This window comes from Rhododendron vialii, chromosome 1a (genome assembly GCF_030253575.1).
Source record: "Rhododendron vialii isolate Sample 1 chromosome 1a, ASM3025357v1".
NCBI classification, from domain to species: domain Eukaryota; kingdom Viridiplantae; phylum Streptophyta; class Magnoliopsida; order Ericales; family Ericaceae; genus Rhododendron; species Rhododendron vialii.
Genome location: NC_080557.1, coordinates 37,764,606 through 37,776,581, shown reverse-complemented (window position 1 = coordinate 37,776,581; position 11,976 = coordinate 37,764,606). Strand labels below are relative to the sequence as shown.

The 11,976-nt window shown below is 37.3% G+C and overlaps 1 protein-coding gene across 3 annotated transcripts in view; it reads left to right on the top strand.

Annotated features, from left to right (window-relative positions):
* LOC131301483 (protein argonaute 4-like) overlaps positions 1-11,976 on the top strand; it is a 50,935-nt gene that overhangs the window by 16,886 nt on the left and 22,073 nt on the right. The window lies entirely within an intron of this gene.

Here is an 11,976-nt window from a genome sequence, read left to right as displayed (position 1 = left end):
CCCCTAAAAGTAGATTTCATTTTGAAAAGTGAGTAAGTAAAAGTGTAATGATATGTCTCCATAGAAGGCAAATAGGAAAAGTGGAGGTAAAAGTTGATGCGAAAGGTGTAACGATGATGTTTTTTTAATAAGTTGGAGTTACGAAGCAGGACATTTAAAAAGGGATGGAGAGAGTATTAAAAAAAAGTGAAGCCATTGAAACGATAATTATGGTACCCATTTGGCTTAACTTCATTATTGGATTTATTTTTTTCAAATTTTCTTTTTGCATGCACTCGTGATTAATTTTGCGTCAAATATGCCAAAAAAAAACATAGAAGGGCAACAAAATTTAATTTTTATAGTCGTATGGACAACAATAATTTAATATTTACTTTTTCTTTATTATGGTGATAGAGGAACAATAATTTAATTTTTACTTTTACGAATCCTTGTAGAGTCGAATTTTTAGGGCGTCGCTATTCGCAGCCCTTTATTTTCTCCCGTAGCTCATTACATTTCGGTAAATGGTTGTTGAAAATTATAAATAACATTTCGGTAAATTGCTGTTGAAAACAAGATTATATTTCGGTAACTACATGTCGAAAATATGTTCAACTTTCGGTAAACAACTGCCGAACATACATTTTCGGTAAATAGCTGTTGAAAAAAATATTATATTTCGGTAATTGGATGCTGAAAATATATCTCAATTTCGGTAACTAACTGTCGAGTATAATTGAAAATTTTTAACTGGCTATGAGAGAAAATAGAGGGCTGCGAATAGCAGCGCCCAATTTTTAATCTAAAGAACACCTGCATCCAATCGAATTTCTTTATTATGTGAATCTGAAAAGTAAGAAAATATGGACTTAATTGAAAATTAGTTTAGAATATATGAATTGATTTCAAACATTTATTTGTTGAGGAAGTTTTTTAGTTTTCATTTGTCAAGGCGCATGATTAGTCTAAAAAATTGACTTGAACCTAAAAAAATTCAATAGGACACATGATGGCGTGACGAAGTTGAAAAGAAGTGCATGGACAAAACTTAACACTTGTATGACACCAACATATTTTCATGGATTAATTTCTGTATTTTAACTCACAGTTGAAGTCTTACCCGGATGTTGATCAGTTAAATTCAAATAAAATTTCGATTAACTTTTACTTTCAAGGTTGGCCGGTAGTCAAGGCATGAGACTTTTCGACAGGGGAGTTTGCTCTCTCGTAAGATTTCGTGTTCAAAACCTTCTAGTTCTAGGTGTTATCAATTCTTTTGGAACTAATTCATATGGAGCTTTAATTGGGCTCCCCGCAAGTGAATGAGTGGATTGGGTCTTAGAATTAGTCGATGTGCATGTAAATCGATCCAAAAACCTGAATTTAAAAAATATATTTAAATTTACTACATACTCCACCATCAGATTTAAGTCTCTCTCTCTCCTAAATCAAAGATTCACTTAATAAAACACAAGGGCGTGGAACCTAAAAAACACACAAGTTATTAGAAGGGTTGAGATTGATTTGATTTAAGGATTGAGATGCATTCTTCCAATTCTGTTGAAGTGTCCATCATTTTTTCCTAAATTACAAAGATGCCATCAAATCTGTTTTTTTGAACCAAACCCAAGTAGGCGGTCTCTCTCTCTTACTTTCCCTTTTGAACCATGAACGACTCTTTCCCATCTTCCTCCGGATCTTCGGCGCCCACCACCGACAACCACCCAACCACTGTCTCTCTCGCTCGTGTATTTCTCCCATCTCTGTTGTTTTTTAAGGCAGCGACTCCATAAAAAAACGGGAGTGCACTCTTCATATCTCTCTCTCTCCTCCTCACCCGCCTCCTCAGACGCTCCCACCAGCAGGAGAGCAGAGCAGAGGAGGCAAAGCGAAGCCCCGACCCGACCCTCAGGTTAGGGTTTTCCGAATCCAAGTTTGTTGGAAAGTTAGGGTTTTCGTTATGTAGTTACTGGCTGTTTCTGTAGGGTATTGATTGCTGTTTGGAGATCGGTCAGTGCTGGCGGCAACGGCGGTGGTGCGACAACCGGTCTTTTGACTGTAACGACAAATGGATATCTGAAAAGGTCGAGGTTTAAGAGCATAAAACAATTTAAAAAAAGGTATGTTCTTCATTTGTTCGATCCCTTTGTTTAATTTTGGGTTTTATTAATTTGTAGCCTTTGCAAACGCATCTCTGGTTTTCTAATACATTCATTCCTCTAATTTTTGTAACTTTTGCTTTTCAATTAGCTTATTCAGAACATCTTTAATGAAATGGGTTTATTTGGGAAGTGCATTTGTGAAGCGATAGTGCAAAGATTAGTAGAATTTATTTTTCTTTTGCGTGCTTCTTTAAGATTTACCGCAAGTCAATAGTCATGCTGTAAGTTTGATTTCCGGAAAGAGTTAAACGAACTCCAATTAACGAACTCCAATGAATGGTAAGGGTAATTTTTGGGGGAGTGCCATAGGCACTGCTAAATCTGTTTATGCATTATCTAAGAAGGTATGTTTTAGACCTCGGTGTCTATTTCATATTTCTGCACATAATATTACAATTTCTTTTGGGTTGGTAAGCCATTTGGGCCTTTGAAAGATGTCAGGTGTTCAGATTTGTTCAAGATAAAATGTGTTCACGAGGAGAGTAATCCTTACTTCTTTTTTTATTTTCTTTATCTTTGTCAGGTTGTCGAGGTCTATAGATTGGTAGAGGGGTTGGCTTATGAGTTGTTGCTACCATATGTCGAGTTCCATCTCTCAAGTAGTTCTCTTTTGCGCCACTAAGAACTGGAACGAATGCTATACATGAATGGATCAATTTAGTGTTTGAGTATATGCGAACAATATAGCAGCTGCGATGCTGTCCCCTTCGCCCATCTAGCGAGATATGGCAATTGGCAAATTGTAATCTTGGTTCTGCGATGGCTTATTTGTTTCTAAACTAAGTTCACCTATTATACTTCGTTTTTCTAATCTCAGTTCACTTGCCTAAAGAACCTATTATCAAATTTTCCGTAGTTTTTCCCCTGGTTGAAGGGAAGTTTAGACATACAAAAGGGAACTCTCCTTTCCATTTCTATAATTTTACAAAAACTGATCCAGAAAAGAAGGTGTTCCCGATACGTGAATGGTGGTCTTTGTTGATTCATGTATTTTAAGACCAAAAATGTAAGATTGGGTCTCTTTTTATATGTGCTCATGGAGATTGTTCTTTTCTATATTTTGATAGGACACGCAATTGGGTTCCTTCGAAACTCGAAAGACATCAAGGTCACTCATGTCATCATAAGAAGATTCAATTCAATCGTTTGTTCAGATAATGTTCTTAATCACATCCTTTGCTGCTAATTTCATACTTATTTTTTGCTGTCATTAGGGTATTTGGTCTCATTATATATGCGAGTAATGTGCTATTTTTTCTGTCTATTAATTATTTCGTACTCATTCAAGACTTTGGTATGACCTGATTTTTTTGTTGTTACAGCTAGGCTTAGATAGTGGATGTGAAGACCGTGACACTTTCTATGATCTAACCGGGGTGGATCTAGAATGTAGGGTGCTGCTTGATTGTATGTAGCGTTATCTAAATGCACATCTGGTGATCATTCAAGTGTCCTTTTCTCTAACGATGCATCCCGTTCCACGACAAACATTTTGTATCCCGAGGTTTTGCTATAGTAAAAGGTACAAATAGTATAGTAATACCCGATCAAATAAGAGGTCGAGCGTTGCCGGTATCTGTTTCGATCTTCTTCTCAAGCTTGCTTTGTTGTTTGTTTTGGTCTCCATTTTATGTTTTCATCTGGAGATTAGTATTTTTTTTTGTTCGTTTTAAAGGGTGCTGAAGCAAATAGTGTAGTCATGTTTAACGTTGGGTTAGCTTTGTCGCAAATGTAGTAGTATGAATGGGAAGTCACGAATATGGAATATTGAAGCTGAGTTCTTTGGTTGTATTTGGTCATTTTGTACTTTGTTAATGCCTTCTCCATGGAAATTGAAAAATACGGTTTTGTTCTTTGTTTGTATTTGGTCGTTTTGTACTTTGTTAATGCCTTTTCCATGGAAATTGAAAAATACGGTTTTGATAACATAGTTCTTTGTACTAGGTTAATTTTCAGCAATTTGAGCTATTATCGAGAATCTAAACGTAATGCCAATTCCAATCGGGGTGGGTAGTGCCGTAGGTACGGACAAGCACTAGCATCCTTATAAAAAGCCATACCTTTCTGGTACACGAAGCACAATGGTAACACACTTTTGGCCCATAACCTCGGGACCTCGCTAAAGTGAAACCATCCATCGTGTTTGCTGGGTATCTCAGAGTAATGTGTGCAGCACTAGTGCTTGTATAAGAAATTTACGCAAACTTTTTCAAAGCAAAGTACAACTATATTTATTTTTATAATTAGGTATCACAACAAATTACGCGTACCTTACCAGTTCAAGAGGCTGCAATTGACAGCCGAGAAAACTTCAGCTACTTCAAATAATTCGTGCTGAGTGTAATGATCGTTGTAATTAAATAAATCACTTTGGTTTTAACATCTCACGCCTCTTCTAGATGATAAAAGAAGACGACAAAAAGAACCATAAATTTAGAGTGAAGTGTAAAGGTTAAACTTTCTATTACCATTAACTTAATGTGCAAATATTTTATTTTCGACATCTTACCTCAATATGGAAATAAAAAATATAGGAGTATCAATTTATATGATACTCATAGTAGTCAATTCGCCTATTTACCCCTTTTGATATCTCATGATATCGATTCTTTCAATCGGACCTAGGGCCTGCTATGGGTGTGCCCAAAAAATGTGCATCGTCCCAAACCCCAAAATGTGATTTGAGTTGTTCACTAGAGAGCTTGACACGTTAAAAAAATAGGTTAAAACTCAAGTTGATCGGAACAAACCACATTTGTCCACAATATAAATTTTCAGTCATCTATGACTACTAAAAGATGTGGTTCGTTCATTGAGATCGACTTAAGTTTTTACTTGTTTGTTCTACACATCAAGCTCTATATAACGAATGATTCAGATCATATTTTTTGGCTCAAAATGATACATGTTGCTCTGGCACAACCAGGGATAGAGCCAGAGAGGGACCAGTAGGGGCTGTCGTCCCTGCAAGAAGAAAAAGAAACATTACTATTGTATGTAAATAAAAAATAAAAATTCCTATGAAAGTATATAGGCTTGTTCATGTGTAGAATTTTTAAAAAAATAATATAATAGTAATCTTTGAAATACGAGAATACCAACATTAATTACTAAAGGCTAAGTGCTAAAATATAACAAAAAATAAAACTATAGGATTAATATAGTGAATATTCAAATAATAAACTTTTACTTTTCATTAGATGGGTTCAGTGTTTTACAGTTTTATTTCTTTTTGCCCTAAAATCTCAATGACACACCAAATCTCCTCTCTCCCTCTTGGCACAAACATCCCCAATTGTTAAGACTTCAAAGGCAATTTTGAGAAAATAGCGATGGAAGAAAAGGGATTTTGGAAATCCTAAGTAATTTTGGTAAAATTTAAGTCGTAGGTATGTCTTTCCCCAATTGTTGTTCTAGATTTCTACTAATTCTTTATTTTTTGAATGGTAAAATCAAGTAACATGAAAGCCCATGTACCAAATTCGCCCAGTTGTTATAAAAAAAAAAAAAGAACATGAACAATAAAGAAAAATGAGACATATACATCAAGATCGATCCCATTAGTTAAACTGATTTATGTATTTACGTTATTTTGAATTTTAATGTATTTATTTGATTATGCATGTGTATTTATATTTTTTTCTCGCATGCATGGTCGCCCATATGTGATGAAATTTCTGGCTCCGTCCCGAGGCACAACCACCCTTATTAGGCACAACAAACAGGACTCGGGGTTCTGTAGTGTCGTAGTGCACCCCCGCACTACACGTGTAGTGCGTTCAATCCGGTCTTCTATCTCGACAATGGACAGTTTGAATTTTCATCCGAACAATTGGACAACTAGGATTGTAGAAGCTTGGATTAAATCCGAGCCGTCCGTGCTAAGATGGACGGACGGATCGGCCGCATTATACGGTGTAGTACGTCGGGTGCACTACATCCCCTTCCATTCCCAACGAACTCCCCCAATCCCTTTCAATCACGGGTTCACCATAAATCTAGTGATATTTTGTTAAAGTTTGGTAAGAAAAGGAAAATGGAAACAATTGAGAAATTGTTCAAAATAAATAGTAAAAAAATGGAAATAATATAATGGAATCCCCTTATCCTTTTTCTTGAACTACGTGGTCCCCGTTTTTCACAAAAAATAAAAATTAAATAAACCACTTGGTCCCCAGTTTTAATGAAAAACAAAACTTACGTGGTCCCACATGTCCTCTGTGGTATGCATTTACTCACAGTGAGGTGGCTTTTTAAAGAGTTCTGCTATTTGCTGGAACCACACCGGAAAAAATGCATTTGGACCCATTTTGAATTCCATAAAAGAGTTCTGTTATCCGTTAGGAAGATATTTACAGGGAACTACACAAAGAAAATTGCGTTTGGACCTATTTCGGGTCCCATAAAAATTTATAAAAATATCAATAAAATTTTTAATATTATTTTATGGGGTCTTATAAAAAATCAGCTCTAACGGACATTGGTAATACTTACCGAATCCAAAAGTAATACTTACCGCTATCCGTTGGAGCTGATTTTTTATAGGACCCCATAAATAATATTAAAAAATTTATGAATATTTTTCTAAATTTTTGTGGGACCGAAAATAGGCTCAAACACAGTTTTTCTTTATGTAATTTCATGCAAATCTTTCTTGGCATTAGAATTTCCGCGTAAGAATCTAGAAATTATATCCACATAAAGCAACAGATCATTAAGGCTCCATTCCGGAAACCTTCTTAAAAAATAAATACTTATTTTGGAACTTCTCAAAGAAAAATAAGAAAGGTCTTTCCACAAAATCCAAATAAAAAGTTCATTTCACATTTTCAAACTCAAAAATAATGTACGTTTTTTTTTTTGCACTGTATTAAAGATCTCAATGAGATCTATCAAATAAGATCCATATTGATAAAAAAATTATTTTGCGTAAGCACGTGATTTTTGAGCTTGAAATTGCCTTCTTAAAAAATAAGGAGTTGTGCTATGAGTAATGGGTGCCGAGGAGGGAAATTGTATCGACGGTCGCGCCGGGCCGTCTCCGGCCACCAGAAGGCCGATTCGAGCCGTCCAAAAATTCTAAAAAAAAAACCGAGGGGGCCTTCGCGGGAATCAACGACATCCGAAGTGTGTAGGGTGCTTGATCCGAGCACCCCTTTTTCGTGTGAAAACATATACATGAAAAAGGAGTGCTCGAATCAAGCATCCTACACACTTAGAATGCCGTTGATTCCTACGAGGGCCCCCTCGATTTTTTTTTTAGAATTTTTGGACGGCTCGAATCGGCCGTCCGGTGGCCGGAGACGGCCCGGCGAGGCCGTCAGTACGATTTCCCTCCCCGGCGCCCATTAGTACCTATATAAATTCTGAAAAAATAAGTACCTTCTTATTTTTGTAAAACATGCCTTATTATTGAACAAAAAAATAAGTTCTTATTCACGTTCTGGAACAGGTACTAAGTATTTCTGATTCAACCTTACTAGCACCGCATACACTTACACACACCCACCACTCATATGAGTGTGGGTGTGTATTTAGGTGTGTAAATATATGTGATACTAAAATTATTGTTTCTGATTTATTACTTGTGTTTAGTTGGTAATTTAGTTTTGGTAATGGGTGGAGAGAGAAATAGGGTAATGATTGAAGAAAAATAGAGAGAGAAATGTGTTGAACACAAATTTCGAGTCTACGAAAAAGACGGGAAAAAATGATGAACGAGAGTCAATTTTATTGATGTATGATAACTAGGGTTACAATCTCTGATGAATTTCTAAGAGAAAATAATCCTCTGATTCTTCTCTTCGGTTGTTGTTGAAACGAGAGCTTGATGCTTATTCTCGGATCGAACGGCGGAATCTTCTCCAATGTTTGTGAAGATGATGATGATCTAGGTTGAACGTTCTTCGGAGCTTTATAGCTTTTACCTGAAAGAACCTTCTTGTTGGATTTGGACTTAAGACTTGAGGAATTCTGAAGGGCTTTGAGGCTTTGATCTTCAGAGCTCTGGAGTTGGATGCTTGAATGTTGATGATGGAGATTTGACTTGAGCGTTCTTCAGGGCTTTGAAACTTTGATCTGAAGAACCGTCTTGTTTGATGTGAACTTGACTTGAATGTTCTTCGGAGCTTTGAAGTTTTGATCTGAAGAACCTTCTTGTCGGATGCAGACTTGAAGACTTCTGAAGGACTTGAAGACTTCTGAAGGGCTTGAAGGCTTTGATCTTCAAAGCTCTGGAGCTTGTGTGCTTCAATGTCAGATGGGAAAAATATGAGAGGGAGCACCTCTATTTATAAGGATATGGGATGGAGACTCCAACTCTAACCTTCCATATTGATCTCTTTAATTATTTCCTTTATTGAATTTAAAAGGAATAATAATAATTTGATAATTACCTTTCCTTTTTAGAAAAAGGTAATTATATATTATTATTCACCAATTAGCCTAATTTGATTGGCCGGACTTGATAAAATAATAACTGTGTCATTTTGACATGTGGCACCATTTAATTGCTCCATTTACATGTCTCTGACTTTTGACCACGGACACTTGGCATCACTTGATTGGCTCGTCCATGAAACTTTGACTTTGACTTATAGGCACTTGGCAACATTTGATTGGCCAATTTTTATGCCCTAGCAACACGTGGCAATTTGTGATAGGTTAGAATTTTTACATGCCTACAGATGCCCCCTCGAGACAGATTTGCTCATGCACAAAAGTGAGTAGGTCTCGAAATGTTGATTTGGCTTGATTTGATGCCGAAAATTTGTATATGTGGCATTGATTTTTTTTGCTTGACATTTGGTGTCAATTTGATTTTCAAAATTTCAACTCATTGACCGAGCTAAAATTTATCAATTCACACACTGAATTTTTCATATTCAGAGGCGACAAAATTTGATAAACCCAACTTTTGTGCAAGTTAAGGTTTGATTCATCACGGAATATTTTAGCCTATCAAATTGAAGTTTGATAGCCCGACTAACTGAAAACCGGACTCGTCTTGCAAATGCATGCCTGATGCTTGATTGCCCAAAACGTAACAAATTTAGGGGCCCATTTGGCATGCTGTTCACCGCCTATCTTCCTTTGCTTGGGGAGGAATCAAATGGAATTAGGGCACTCATGATTTAGGAGAGCAACACACAGATTCTTTTTCCATAAGAAGTTTGTCTTCTTCCTCTATAAATATAGAAGAATAGAAGCCTATTCTCATAGATCATTGATTGGTTCGGCAACGCACAAGAAACTAATCTGGTAATTAGTTTTCCTCTTTCTTTTGCTTCTCGTATCTTTTTTTTTTTTTTTTTTGAAGTCCTTTGTACTTCCTTTGTTGCTTCTTGAAAGAGAGAAAAGAAACACATGCCATGTATTCCTTTTTCTTTCAATGCAACCTTTTACTTAGGCAACGTGGCCCTCTTCATTGACCTTTTCCTTTTGTTATTTGCACATCAGTGCAAAATCTCATGTAGCGCACCCTTTTTTCCTTTGTATTACAGTCCATATTATTTGCAAAATAATTCGACTTCGTGACTTTGTAACACAAAAATATGTAACCCCTTTATTTATCTTGTTGACAGAAGCTTCAAGTCAGAGAGCTTAATGGCGTTGGAGATAGCAACAGTCCCTCTATGATTGTTTGTTGCGGCATCTTGCACTCCTTTTTTATTTTTGAACACCCATGCATGTTGTTATCACCAAATACTTGGACAGTGAGTAATTTTCCGATGTACTTGAACGAACATCGAACTAATATTTTATTTCATTTTTCCGTCTTGATAGGTGCAAATAACCCTCGAGTCCCAACCAGTGAACAGAGAGTTTGGGTTTTAAATTTTAACAGCGCCTTTGACCTTTTCTTTTACATACCAGTGCTCTGAATTTTCTACTAATGATTTGTCATTGTTTCCTTTTGCAGATTTGGTGCTTTGCAGTTGCTCCTTCGAGCTTTAAGCTCTGTAGCTGTCTCTTCGAGCTTTAAGCTCCGTGGCTGTTTCTTCGAGCTTTTAGGCTCCATGGTACTGCTTCTTCGAGCTTAAGCTCTGTCGCTACTATTTCTTCGAGCTTAAGGCTTCGCAGCGTCTTCGAGCTTTTAGGCTCCGTGCTATTGCTTCTTCAAGCTTAAGGAAGGCTCTGCAACGTCTTCAAGCTTTTAGGCTCCATCGCTGCTGTTTCTTCGAGCTTTAAGGCTTTGCTGCCGCTGTTTCTTCGGGCTAAGGCTCCATTGTTGTTATTTCTTTGAGCTTTGCAGATTCTTCGAGCTGCAGGCTTCACAACTTCTTCGAGCTTTTAGGCTCCATGGTACTGCTTCTTCGAGCTTAAGGCTCTGCAGTATCTTCGAGCTTTGCTCCACGAAGAGATGGCCTTATTCAACGATCGTTCGGTAGATGATCATCAAATTTTGTCCAGCAGTTATGAACGCGCTAAGCCAGCAACTCAAGTCGACATAGTGGTTTATTGACTCCGCAACGGACTTGCATGATCCCACTAGTATCGCCACCATTCCTTCCTCCAAGGCGCTCTTATTGCGGTCTTCACACCATTCCGAAGATGATGCCACAAAGCAATTTACCTTGATGGGAGATTAGATTAATGACGAAAAAGCTGCTTTAACATCCCCTCTTGCTAGCTTTGGCCAATATTCATTGAGTGACAGTGGGAGTGGCTAGAAGATGTACTTGACCAATTTTCAGAAACACTTTCCAAGGCGAGGATCTATGGCGCCGTCTATGCCATGCTATGAAGGTTCTTAAAGCTTGCCATGACGTTGAAACCAACACCTTGCTAGGAAGGTTTTGCCATGCTAGGATGATCCTTGAAGCATGCCATGACTTTGAAGCCTTTGCCTTGCTAAGAAGCTTCTACCATGAAGCTGGAGGGACCGCGGCAAAAGCAAACGAGAGTGACAGCGACTCTACCTTCTGCCATCATCCTTGGAGTTTGAAGGATTCATGCAAAAACAGGCCAAGGCAAGCAAGCTACTCTACCTTCTACAATCATCCACGAAGTTGGAGTGGCACTTCAAAGTGGTAATGCTTGGAGCGCATGGAGTCTTGATTTTAACAATGAGACTAAAGATGTACCAGTTCTTTTGAGAAGCCAAATGAACAATCTATCCACACGATCCACCACATGTTGATTTTTTGATTTGATTGACTAGACTTGGAAATTGAGTCCAAGTCGCCTACGTACTCCAAAAGGATCAAGTCAATCGTAACTCAAAAGGGGAAATTTTTTTTTTTGGATGACTGAGCTCGAAATTCAAGCTGCCTACGTACCCAAAATGGGATCAAGTCAAACGTAGTTCATATCTTTTTGCTTATTTTTTTGTTTTTTTATTTTTAATTTTTTGGTTTGGTTTGCCGTGCACAATTTTAGCTCATGCGGGCTAGGAGCAACATGCAGTTTAGGCTCATGCGTCATGGAGTATTGTAGAATCTTCAAACTTGCGAAGATGGAAGATAGTTTAGACTCGTATCCAGGAGCATATTTGAATTTGACTTTCTTTGAAGAATAGCTTGTTGACTTGGTGGAGCTATGAGATTTGAAGGCTCAAAGATCGCTAAGACCAAGTAGGATGTTGCTTCATCTTCATCCTCTTTTTCGTTGTGTTCCGATTTTCGTGACCCAACAGAAGAATCAGACTCTTGGGATGAAAGCTCTCCACTTGCTTTCAATTTACTTGAAGAAGAGTTTTCTTGGTGCCATTGATCTTGTTCTTGAAAAAAGTCGTCTTCCTTTTCAGAAATTGAGATGCTAAGCTCCAGGTCATGAGCTCGTGTGGCCAACTTTTCAAAAGTCTTTGGTTGTATGCCTTGCAAAATATATT